This window comes from Salmo trutta, chromosome 1 (assembly GCF_901001165.1).
Source record: "Salmo trutta chromosome 1, fSalTru1.1, whole genome shotgun sequence".
NCBI classification, from domain to species: domain Eukaryota; kingdom Metazoa; phylum Chordata; class Actinopteri; order Salmoniformes; family Salmonidae; genus Salmo; species Salmo trutta.
In genome coordinates this window covers 50,416,589-50,428,634 of record NC_042957.1, presented here as the reverse complement: position 1 = coordinate 50,428,634, position 12,046 = coordinate 50,416,589, and the positions used below count along the sequence as shown (strand labels likewise).

The following is a 12,046-nucleotide window of genomic DNA, read 5'->3' as shown; positions in this document are numbered from 1 at the left end:
CTCAGTACGTTGGGCACATAATGCCTTGAGTGCTTGCCTGAGCCACATGACATCACTCTGTGTAGCCACTCTCTCCGATTCTAGTTTGTCCTCCATTATCCAGGGTAACAAGAGCAGAGATAGTATGGGGGGGGGGGGGGGTTTGGGTTCCAGACTAAGTCCCAGAGCAGCATCTCATGCAGAAGGCAAAAAGCTCGCCCGGGGCATGATACACCAGAGAGCTGTCTGGCTGCACGCTAATCTCGCCAGCCACCCACCAGCTCTGACCCGTGTTTCCAGTGTCAGTAACAGACTTCAGGACAAGCCCACCCCTCCATCACTGTCAGAGCCAGGCCTAATGAGCACCAGAGGGCACCGGGTCAATGACTAAGCTGATTTGCCTACTGATACGCTGTCACCAGGAGACACGGCAGTAAGGGGCAGGAAAAGGAGACTTCTCTGCTGTGTCTAGGCTTGGTTTCTCCCGTTACAATGGGTCATGTGGTTTCCCATTACCTGGGCTGACGGTGGATGCCTACACTGATCATCCAACTCCCCCTCACAATATACGCATGACCTACTGCAGACAATCTCAGGGACACCTGGAACAGATTGTGAGAATCCAAAGCTAGTAAGTACTAAGAGCTCAATATATATAAACAAGGATGAGCACAAAGGGGGATTAACTCAAAGAATAACCCCTATAACATCCATTGCAGAGTTTGTAATACAGGTCAGATATTTCCTTCTCAACCTCAAAAGAGCCACATTTTGTCTTCCAGGCTGCATGATACATGAATAACTTAACACTTTTATTTTTACCTGATCTGTGGTTATTCTTAATGCTGGAATAAGTGATGTGAGACTGAAACTGCTCCTCTGTGATTTTAAGAATGCCATTCAAATATGTCCGCGATTACATCCTCCGAGCTAATTTACATGCGATTATGCAGCTGTTTCTGTGGAAGAAAAAGAAGACAGGATGGCTGTAATTGTCTAACTTTTAGCATGTAATTATACAGCAATTTGCCCACTGTAGTCTTAGATGCTATGGTAAATGCTGTGTGGCAGAATTAATTGCAGAAAAGGGGTGCATGTTGTCTCAATATACACTTTCCTTTTTGTTCACTTTTCATTGTCCCTCATATTCAGTTTTCAATAACAATCACCTGGCTCTACTTTCTCTGTAGAAAAGTTCCTTTGTGTGGTAGAGACACAGGCTGTATGAACTCTGTTTAATTTCTTGAAGTATACGCCAGTATCTGGCTCCTACACTGTGTCTAAACCCACATCTAACATAGCAGGGGACAAAACGTGATGAACAATTATCCCCATACCTTCTCCTCCTTGTGTTGCATGGATAGCTCCTTATCAGCCGGTCACTTTGCCAGCTTATCTCCCATCTCCCTTTTAACTTCACTGAAAGCGCCATTGAGCTGCTGATTACTTTAATCTATTGGAAATGAGGCCTATATTTAACAGTGGAGCTCAGAGCATATGACATTTCAGGCAACCAGGGCTTATCCTCTGTCAGTCAGCGGTTGGATCCATCTGCCGGCCATGCCTCTCTGTCTGGGGGAGGTAGGCTTGGTAATTCTAGATACACACTTGATGCCTTTATTTTGGCATGGCCTTCCACGTCTGACTCTTGATAGGGAGTATTGGCAGTTCTCAGGAAGACTGGCAGCAGGCGTAATCAATCGGGCCATCCTGTGTCAGGGGGAGACAGCTGAGCCTGGAGGCTGGCTATCCATCAGGGAGAGCAGGCAGAGCCGGCCTCCACGACTACCTGGATCTCCACTGGACTTGTAAAAGTTCAACAGCCGTGTGCATAAATAAAAAGGTTGTTTTAATTAGGTAGTGCACTGTTGAAGTTTATTCAATCCTCTGTGCCTCCTAAGTGCCATTAAGATGTGGTTAAATAATGCATCAGGTAGAATGGTGAAAGGTAGATTTTTCGCCTTCTCCACTCCGTGGATTTGAAAAACCTTGTTACTCTCTGAGACATCCGGGGAGTGATTTGGCCTCTTAGCCGCCCCCACTAGAGGCTTGAGTTGTGCGCGTGGGAGTTGTTGCTCCGAGGACAGGTACAGCAGTTCTCTTAGCTGCTGGAGACAAAGGACTCAAGAATTGTGTAGAACTCACCACTGCCCTTCAGTTCTGCACAATTCTGTGGCTATTCAAACTGAACTTTATAGTGTGAGGGTGAAAGTTCAGTTGGAGGTTCTCTCTCTGTCTTACTTGGTCTGTGTAAGACACCGATATACAGCGGGCAAAGTTTGGTGAGATTGATTTCTGCTTCCACATTTGTATTATATCTATTTGTTAAGTACTTTCCTGCAATGGGCATGGTATTTGTTTGTCCACCTTCCCACGGTGTGAGCCACTCTCCACTAGTAGAGCCGTAGGGGCAGGGGCACAGTGTCTGTTGCCCCACGGTGTGAGCCACTCTCCACTAGTAGAGCCGTAGGGGCAGGGGCACAGTGTCTGCTGCCCCACGGTGTGAGCCACTCTCCACTAGTAGAGCCGTAGGGGCAGGGGCACAGTGTCTGCTGCCCCACGGTGTGAGCCCCTGCCTGGCCTGACTCTGACTGTCGTATGGCCGGAGGGGGCAGAGCGCCAGGCTCAGGCAGCTTACTGAGGTGACATTTGTAGTAAGTGATCCAGCACCACAGTAGAGGGACATTAACAGAGTATCAGCTTTCATATGAGTCAGCCTTCCCTCTAACCCTTACATCCTGCCCCCTGCTATGACCATGATACAGGCAGGTACACTGACATCAGTGAATCCTAGGACATGACCCCAGTGCTCCCAAGTGCATAGGTCAGATCAACCCACCCTTTTGTACTGCGTGGGAAGTCATGTGGAAAATTGTTTATCATTTAAAAAGGACACATTTTCATGATGAAGATCGAAGCAACGATTCCATCCGCCATAAACATTAAACAACAACAGACCCTGCCAAATAACCATTATCATCATCGCCCCCACAAAACAACACTCATTAAGAACAGAGCTTTCAGTGACACTCTAACCCTGTGACTAATGTGCTCCTACTGTGTGAGAGCCATAATGGTGAATTAATGCTCGGGTTGCACAAACTGTACATTGTGAAAGCCAGCCGCTGTGAGTTCAGTAATCAGTGTTTGCATTTTTGTGCGTGAGGCTTAAACATTGATGGAATGTTTACTCAAGACCCCACTGTGCTCATCCCTGACAGCTGATGAGGTTTATTAATACAGGGATATGTAATTACAGGGTAAAATTAGACTGGAAAAAGTCATTTTGAATGGATGCAGTACATTCTTTGAACAACAGAAAAAGAGATACCAGTATCACTGTCTCCCCCACTGTTCTTCAAAGCATGGACTCGATTGGCATCTATGATGTATGATTCCTCGAGTCATAGCAAGAAACGTGTTTAATGCCCTTAAAATCATGTGTATTTTTTTCCCCTGCGGCGTTATAGGCATGCAACTGCAAGTGCTTTCATGTTCTTTCCCCATGGCTAAATGTGTCAGCGTCACTTCTGATATGTTTTATTTAGATCAGTCATTTCAATTATGTCATGCAATACATCCTGGAAGGAAAGTCATGAGAGAACTTATGACGGAAGCAAGCGTTATCTCTCTACGTGTGTAAATAAATACCGCCCTCCACCATTCATGCAGGCTAATAAAAGCTGTGTTGAGTATAATCCTGCCAAAAGGTCCAGCAATACTAATTACCTGCTGTTTACTGGGCTCTATACAGCCCACCTTTCTCGGGACAATCGATGATTACACACAAAGGCCGGAGGAATCAAATCACCGCTGATAACCATTATAATGAAATTGGATGAAGTTCATTAGTGATTCCTAGGACATACTCTGGTCTGCAATATTGGAGAGACAACCCTCCCCTCCTATCCTTTGATCTTTTGTTCTCGTCCTGTGTGGAAAGCATACAAGTCGGGACTTCTAAGACAATTAATTAAACTCGCAGACGATAGGCAATCTCATGCACTGCCTGCCTCACAGCAATCTGCAGGAAGATTAGCTGAATTTGATTCTCAATGTTTTTCCTGCTGTTTGGTTATTTGCTCACGCTGTCTCCAGTGTTTGTCATCTGGCATGACTGCACTGATGTTGCCGTCCCATCGCTGTGTGTGTTGTTCAGCAGCGTCTTCATGGGTTGGTCTAGAACAGCCTCCTCTCTGTTGCCAAGGCGCAGTCTTAAGTCCCTCGCCCACCATGGCACAAGCAGCACTTTGGGTTGAAATCGCTGCCAGAGATGTTTAAAGAGAGCAGATTATTTTGTCAACAATGTGGCACCATGATGTATTTTGGTCTAATTATTATTTATACATTTTTGTGAAGTGTGCTGCGTAATCTGGTAATTGCAAGGTTCGTTCCATTCTTAGGCGACTCTGTTATCAGAGGAAAAATAACATGTTGTGTTACTCTCAGGCGATCACAATAGCTTTGGGATTATGAAAGATGCCATCTGGCCAAAATGCCAGACTTGTATCATCAATTAAGCATCAGTAGAGGTTGGTCTCAGATAGTGTCTAGCAAGCGTAAAAGTGTTTTAGTTCCTTTTAGATTTAGTGTTTTAAATCTCCAGCTGAGAAACAAAGTTTGCTCTACTGTGAAGACTTGAATTCCTCTAAAATTACTTCTGCAACCTGCACAAAGTGAGGTCACTGCAAGGCTTACAGACAATCTTTTCCAACCTTTACCAAAGCAGAGGGTTGTGCAGTTGGTTGGTTGGTTGCACTGATGCTTTTCATGATCAGATGTATGTACTGCTTATAGTTCACTGTTCTGTTGTATAATACACTGCACTGTATAATACTGTACCTCCCTGGAATATCCAAATAAGTACCTTATATTTACTGTGGAGGGCTATTTGCATGTGCTGAATATTTATAATGAATTGTAATGTATTCAAATCCTGTGTTTTTTTTTTTTTTACTAATTCAAGTAATTATATGCACATGCTACTTATTAAACCATGTCAACTGCAAGGCATGACAGAAACACAATTTAGAGACAATCTGTGTACCTTTGAATCGGTTCTCTTACAGTGCCTATTTTCACTTGAAATGGGTGGAGAAATTAGACTGCACTCTAACTACACCAGCACAGAACACAAACCGTAATACTCTCAATTACACTGCATCATTTTGAGTAATGAACATGTGTTATGACTTGTGCATTATACACTACTTCATTCTGCCTCTCCTTTATCTCGCTATCGCATTTGAAACAAGTAGCTGTACGAGGTAGATTAGTGTAATCCACACAATACTCTGGCTTTCATGATTTTAAGACAACTAATTTCTCCATTGGACCCTCTGATTAGATGAGTTGTATTGGATAGAGTGGCCCCTAACCTATGGCTTTTGCCTTCATCACAAAACGTATTAACTCACGTGGCCTATCTAATTAAACATGCAACAGACCATGAGCATCGAGCCAAAAAGAGTGAAGCGGGAACAATAGATTGGGCAATATCAGCTAGGGATACGCTGTGGATGTTTATTGTATAAAAGCCCTCTACAGCTCTCACTGGTCTTTCGAGACGGATAGGAACGATTGTCCTGGAACATTAATTTTGTCTTTCTGTTTAGATGTTGACTCATTTGTATTTTCACATGGAAGGCCTATTGTACTGAAGTCCACCTTTACCAAGGTGGAAAGGAGCATTGTGGGTATCTGTATGCTCTAACCCAGGCTCCCTACACCTCAAATATTCAAGAGGTGTCTGGAGGCCATTCTTAGCAGGTTTAGTCCAAGTGCATCACCTGTCAAACTGCATCGATTCAGCCTCTGACTCAGCTGAAATAAAAACAGAGACACATGTGTACCTAAGCACTGCTACTTTCCACGTACACGTGCTCACTACTCCAGGAAGGGAGCATTACGCGATGTGGCCAAGCCATTTGCTCTGCCTATAAAATGCTTGGCTGGTTTTCTCTTTCTCTCCCCTTTTACTTCGGTGAACGTATTGGAAACCACAGTCCGTATAAACTGTTAAATGCAAGGAGTGTGGAGCATGTCAGAGAGCAGATAGGGCTAACTTTATTTATCACAGGAAAGGCCTTCTCACCCCTGAATACTGACTTTGAAACCATTGTGTATATTGATTTTAGCAGTCATCGAAGGTCTCGTGCTGTATCTCCTTTTTTTTATACAACTTTTTAAACCCAATACTCAATTCATCATCAATATTGCAGGTAGCCTAGTGGTTAGAGCGTGTTGGGCCAGTAACTGAAAGGTAACTCGTTTGAATACCTGAGCCGACAAGAGGAAAAATCTGTCAATGTGCCCTTGAGCAAGGCACTTAACCCTAATTGCTCTAGGGTTGCTGTTGATAATGGCTGACCCTGGCTGTGACCCCACTCTTCGTGGGAGTGGGATATGTGAAGAAAAAAACATTTCCAATTCACACATGTAGATTCTGGAGGAATGTAAGCAACTCACCTAATAATGGTTGTTAACAGTTGAAGTCGGAAGTTTACAGACAGATTATTTCACTTATAATTCACTGTTTCACAATTCCAGTAGGTCAGAAGTTTACATACACTAAGTTGACTGTGCCTTTAAACAGTTGGAAAATTCCAGAAAATGATGTCATGGCTTTAGAAGCTTCTGATGGTGTACCTGTGGATGTATTTCAAGGCCTACCTTCAAACGCAGTGCCTCTTTGCTTGACATCATGGGAAAGTCAAAAGAAATCAGCCAAGACCTCAGAGGAAAAATTATAGACCTCCACAAGTCTGGTTCATCCTTGGGAGCAATTTCCAAATGCCTGAAGGTACCACGTTTATCTATACAAACAATAGCACACAAGAATAAACACCATGGGACCACACAGCCGTCATACCGCTCAGGAAGGAGACGCGTTCTGTCTCCAATAGATGAATGTACTTTGGTGCGAAAAGTGCAAATCAATTGCAGAACAACAGCAAAGGACCCTGTGAAGATTCTGAAGGAAACAGGTACAAAAGTATCTATATCCACAGTAAAACGAGTCCTATATCGACATAACCTGAAAGGCTGCTCAGCAAGGAAGAAGCCACTGCTCCAAAACCGTCATAAAAAAGCCAGACTACGGTCCGCAACTGCACATTGGGACGAAGATTGTACTTTTTGGAGAAATATCCTCTGGTCTGATGAAACAAAAATAGAACTGTTTGGCCATAATGACCATCGTTATGTTTGGAGGAGAAAGGGGGAAGCACGGGGGTGGCAGGATCATGTCGTGGGGGTGCTTTGCTGCAGGAGGGACTGTGGCACTTCACAAAATAGATGGCATCATGAGGTAGGAAAATTATGTGGATATATTGAAGCAACATCTCAAGACATCAGTCAGGAAGTTAAAGCTTGGTCGCAAAGGGGTCTTTCAAATGGACAATGACCCCAAGCGTACTTCCAGAGTTGTTGCAAAATTGCTTAAGGACAACAAAGTCAAGGTATTGGAGTGGCCATCACAAAGCCCTGACCTCAAGCCTATAGAAAATATGTGAGCAGAACTGAAAAAGCATGTGCGAGCAAGGAGGCCTACAAACCTGACTCTGTTACACCAGCTCTGTCAGGAGGAATGGGCCAAAATTCACCCAACTTATTGTGGTAAGCTTGTTGAAGGCTACCCAAAACGTTAATCAATTTAAAGGCAATGCTACCAAATACTAATTGAGTGTATGTAAACTTCTGACCCACTAGGAATGTGATGAAAGAAATGAAAGCTGAAATAAATAATTCTCTCTACTATTATTCTAACATTTCACATTCTTAAAATAAAGTGGTGATCGTAACTGACCTAAAACAGGGAATTTTTACTCAGATTAAATGTCAGGAATTGTGAAAAACTGAGTTTAAATACCGTAATTTCCGGACTATTAAGCGCACCTGAATATAAGCCGCACCCACTGAATTTAAAAACAAATATTATTTTGAACATAAATAAGCTGCACATGTCTATAAGACGCAGGTGCCTACCGGTACATTGAAACAAATTAACTTTACACAGGCTTTAACGAAACACGGCTTGTAACAAAAAATAAAAAATTAGCTGCTATTTCCAACGTCTTATCATCGACTCATTAAGACCAAGCTCCCGTGCAGCAGCTCTATTTCCCTTTTCCAACAGCCAGATCAATCGCCTTCAACTTGAAAGCTGCATCATATGCATTTCTCTGTGTCTTTGCCATGATGAGGGTGACAAAATGACTACCGTAATCAGAATGATGGGAAGTTTGAGAGAGCTCGATTTAATCTAAACAGTAAACAAAAAAGTTGTTTGACCGTAACCCGTTCGGCAATTTCATTGGTCTAATGAAAGCTTCATGCCGGCAAAAAACTGAGCACGTCACAGAGTGTGTTTTTTTGGAAGAAAAAAAATTGAAAGCGGGAAAAATCCATATTTTAGCCGCGTCATTGTTTAAGCCGCGAGGTTCAAAGCCTGGGAAAAAAGTTGCGGCTTATAGTCCGGAATTTACGGTATATTTGGCTATGGTGTATGTAAACTTCCGACTTCAACTGTAGTTTGATATAACAAGATTGTTTTCTGTTAATGGGTTTCACACCTGTCGTTAAAACAAAGGGTCAAATATTCGAAATTAGTGCTATTCAAATCCTCTGTAATTGAATAGTTGAATGGCCAATTAAAATCCCTGTTGTAGGGTGAGATGAGGGAAATTAGCCTTCCTTTATGCACCTGCTCTGAATATGCCTCTCCTTTTCCCTTACCATTCCTTTCTATGTCGCAATAGAAAGATTCCTTTTCCCGGTCTGTCATGCTGGTTTAATAAAAGATAGCCTAGAATTAGAGTGAAGACAATACCCAGTGTTTGCACCCCCCCCCTGGTCCTGGTAATGTTATTTATATTCCAAGAAAGATTCCTACTGCACGCTTTATCTTGTAAATGTATTTGGCTAAGGTGTATGTTAACTTCCGACTTCAACTGTATTTACAAATTGAGAATCTCTTTTATAATTTTTTTACATTTATAGTACTAAAATGTATGTATGTATGTTAATGGCAATATGTCTTGACTGCAGGTTTCAAGGCCATCATATGGACTGTTATTGACATATAAACACTCAATGTTCGTATCCCTTCTCAGCTTCTCTCACCACAGTTTCTTTTAACTGTGCTATGTGTCACAGATGTCCAACTTGCCCCCCAAAGGGGATTTTGGTGGTTCTAGTTCTACGTATCTTTTTCAGTAAGAAGGATTATTTACTGTGTGCCGGGGGAAACCTTACTTCACTCTTGTAAATGTACATCTTTCAAGTTTCTTCTCTGCAGTCGGTGCTCTAAATCAAATGAGCACAGACCTCTTTTTTCCTCCCCCATCTCCTGAGAGATATTTTGTTTCAGGGTTCAGAAAATAAAACAGTTTAGTCAGGGTTTGAGGGCATTGTTTACTGCATTAGCAACACTCCTTGGAAAGAATTCTGACATCTTATGATTTGAAACAGAAGGTGGTTTGTTTTGTTGCCTCTTGTCTCTTGTACATGTACTGCCATGTCACCCTGCTGTATCTTTCTGTGTACAAAGTCCTATCTTTGATAGAGATCTGTGAAGACAACTAATAACCTTTTAACATGCTTGTCCATGTCTGGTTGGGTGCTTGATGAAAAGAGAAGAGCGTCTCAAGAACAGAGGGGAGGTGAAAGTGCTGCCTATGCCCTTCCAGTGACATTATCTCAAGTGCGACACTACTGGGGAGCGAGTGGACTGGAGTGCCGGGAACATCTCAGAAAAACTAAAGATGACATTGATCAAGGAGACAAATAGGATGCCTCCACAGAGCCGTTCATCATTAGCTTTCGCTAATACTAAAACCCCTGTACGTTTCAAAAACATATTAGTCAGATACAGTAGAAATAAAACGCATGAACTAAGAAGTGCACAATACAGATTGCAGCCCAAAATAGTGGAATACAACAACCCTCTTTCATGAGATAAGAGTCATTAAACAAAAAATATATATATATTTAAGAAGCTAGCGATGAAACTGTGGACTTTAAAGCTGCATCGATCAGGTCAGGACGGATGGAATACTGGGAGATCGGGAAAGGGATAAAGAGAGTTTGTGACCTTGTTAATAATTCCTTCCCAAACCACTGGAGACTCTCCACCATTACCAACACAAACACCCTAAAGAAACAACTGCCATAGCCTTACTTGTTTCCATGCCATTAGGTATATTCTGGAGCAGGCATTAGCTTTGAGCAAACCTTAGCTTATTGCCTTTTCACCCGGGGCATATTGCTTACATGGCGGAACACAGTATTTCCATAAGAAATTCCCAGGCTTATTCATAGGAGTGTTTCAGGCTATTATGAGAAGTGCCCTCTGTGAAGATGTTTCCTGTCCTTTAACAACTAAAACAGCACAATGAATAAGTGAAAACCATATGTCTGGTATACCCCCGGCCTGCAGTGAAATCACTGGTAGTTTCACTTCTATGGAAAAGACAAGTGTATGAACCTCCCTCTTGCTTCTGGGGTGGGGGGTGGTGTTTGCTTTAGGACATACTGAAGCCCCAGCTAAAATGTTTTTCTCAGTTCCATCCACTGTTTATCCATCAGGCTTTTCCCTCCCACTCGGATTAGTTAGAAATCCATGTGCCAGTTTAGAGGGGTTAGCCTACTTGACGGCAGTTGCCATCAATGAATCTGGAGGGTATATCCGTACTGTTTGGCTTGCAGTTCTTTCAGGTAATTAAGAGGGGAAGCCAACCGCCTCCCCAATGTCTAACGGATTTCACTATCAGCTTTGCAAAGAGCTAAATGAAATTAGGAGTCTGTGGGCTACCGGCGGTTAAGTCTAGTCTATCTCCTTCTTCAGACACTGTCCTGCGTTGCATTTTTAGACAAGGGGTGCTGTCCCGTGTCGGTGAAGCGATCATTAGAAGGTCAGCGGCACACAAAAGAGGACAGCTCGCACAGCCACCTCTCAACAGGACTCATCTAATCTCGTTTACAGCACAGTGGGTGCTCCGCTCCGCTCACAGGGCGCTATGCTAGCTAAGGAATGTGACGTGGCTAATACTGACAACTACTGGAAACTATATAAAAAAAAATAAAAAAAAATAAAACACCTCCAGGCGAGCCACAGAGTGGCCTGCCTGTCTTTTGAGATGCAAATGTGTCATTAAGGATGAGCTTGTCACCTTGCGTTCCTGGCACCGTTGTCACATGGCCGACTGCTGCTGTCTGAGCATTCAGTTTAATGATACCACCGGTAATGAGGCAGCTTTTGATGAGAAGCTATTGCGCCGATGTTGATGTCCACTGGATGTAAAAGGGGTAACACCTACCTTGAGTAATGTAATCAATGCTGTGCTTCTGTACCACTTAGCCTGCTTTGAGGGCTCGGAAAGTTGTCATGAAAGAGATATGCTATGTCGCTACCTGTGCTGTAGCGCTGCAATGGAACTGTTCATTAAAATGTGGTTGAGCTTTGTGCTGCATGCTATGTTGACTATGTCATGTCACTGACCCACAACGGATTCCAATGATTCAACGTTATTATGTTTCACATTAAAGCTAACACCTCGACTTACTGTCTTGCACAAGTTATAACAGAATCATACATGTAATTTCTTTACATTATCGGTAAACTAATATAGTTGACCTTTTTAATAAGCTTTTGCTCATTGTAAATCTAAGCTTAAACGATTTTTCCAATTGTCTTAAATGAGTTTTCCAGGCTCCGTAGTATCATTGGTGCGTTGTTGGCTGCTGGACATGAATACAGAGCCCATTGTGAACACTATATGTGTGCACAGTAATGTTTGTGCCTGCCAGCCAGCTCTTAACTGATGGCTGTGATTGACATGAGGGCTGTCACAGGGCTCTGGATCTCAATTATGACTCACGCCCCATCCCTCTGTGAAGCACACACACCCACAGACTCTCCTCTCAGAAGCACACACACAAACCCCCGAAACACACACACACACACACACACACACACACACACACACACACACACACCCTATGTGAAGAAAACGCATCCACAGTGTCTCTCCACTGTGAAGCACACATATCCAAAGCTTTCTGTCAT

General features: G+C 43.0%; 1 protein-coding gene across 1 annotated transcript in view; it reads left to right on the top strand.

Moving 5' to 3' along the window:
- LOC115198707 (heparan sulfate glucosamine 3-O-sulfotransferase 4-like) overlaps window positions 1-12,046 on the top strand; it is a 101,232-nt gene that overhangs the window by 31,588 nt on the left and 57,598 nt on the right. The window lies entirely within an intron of this gene.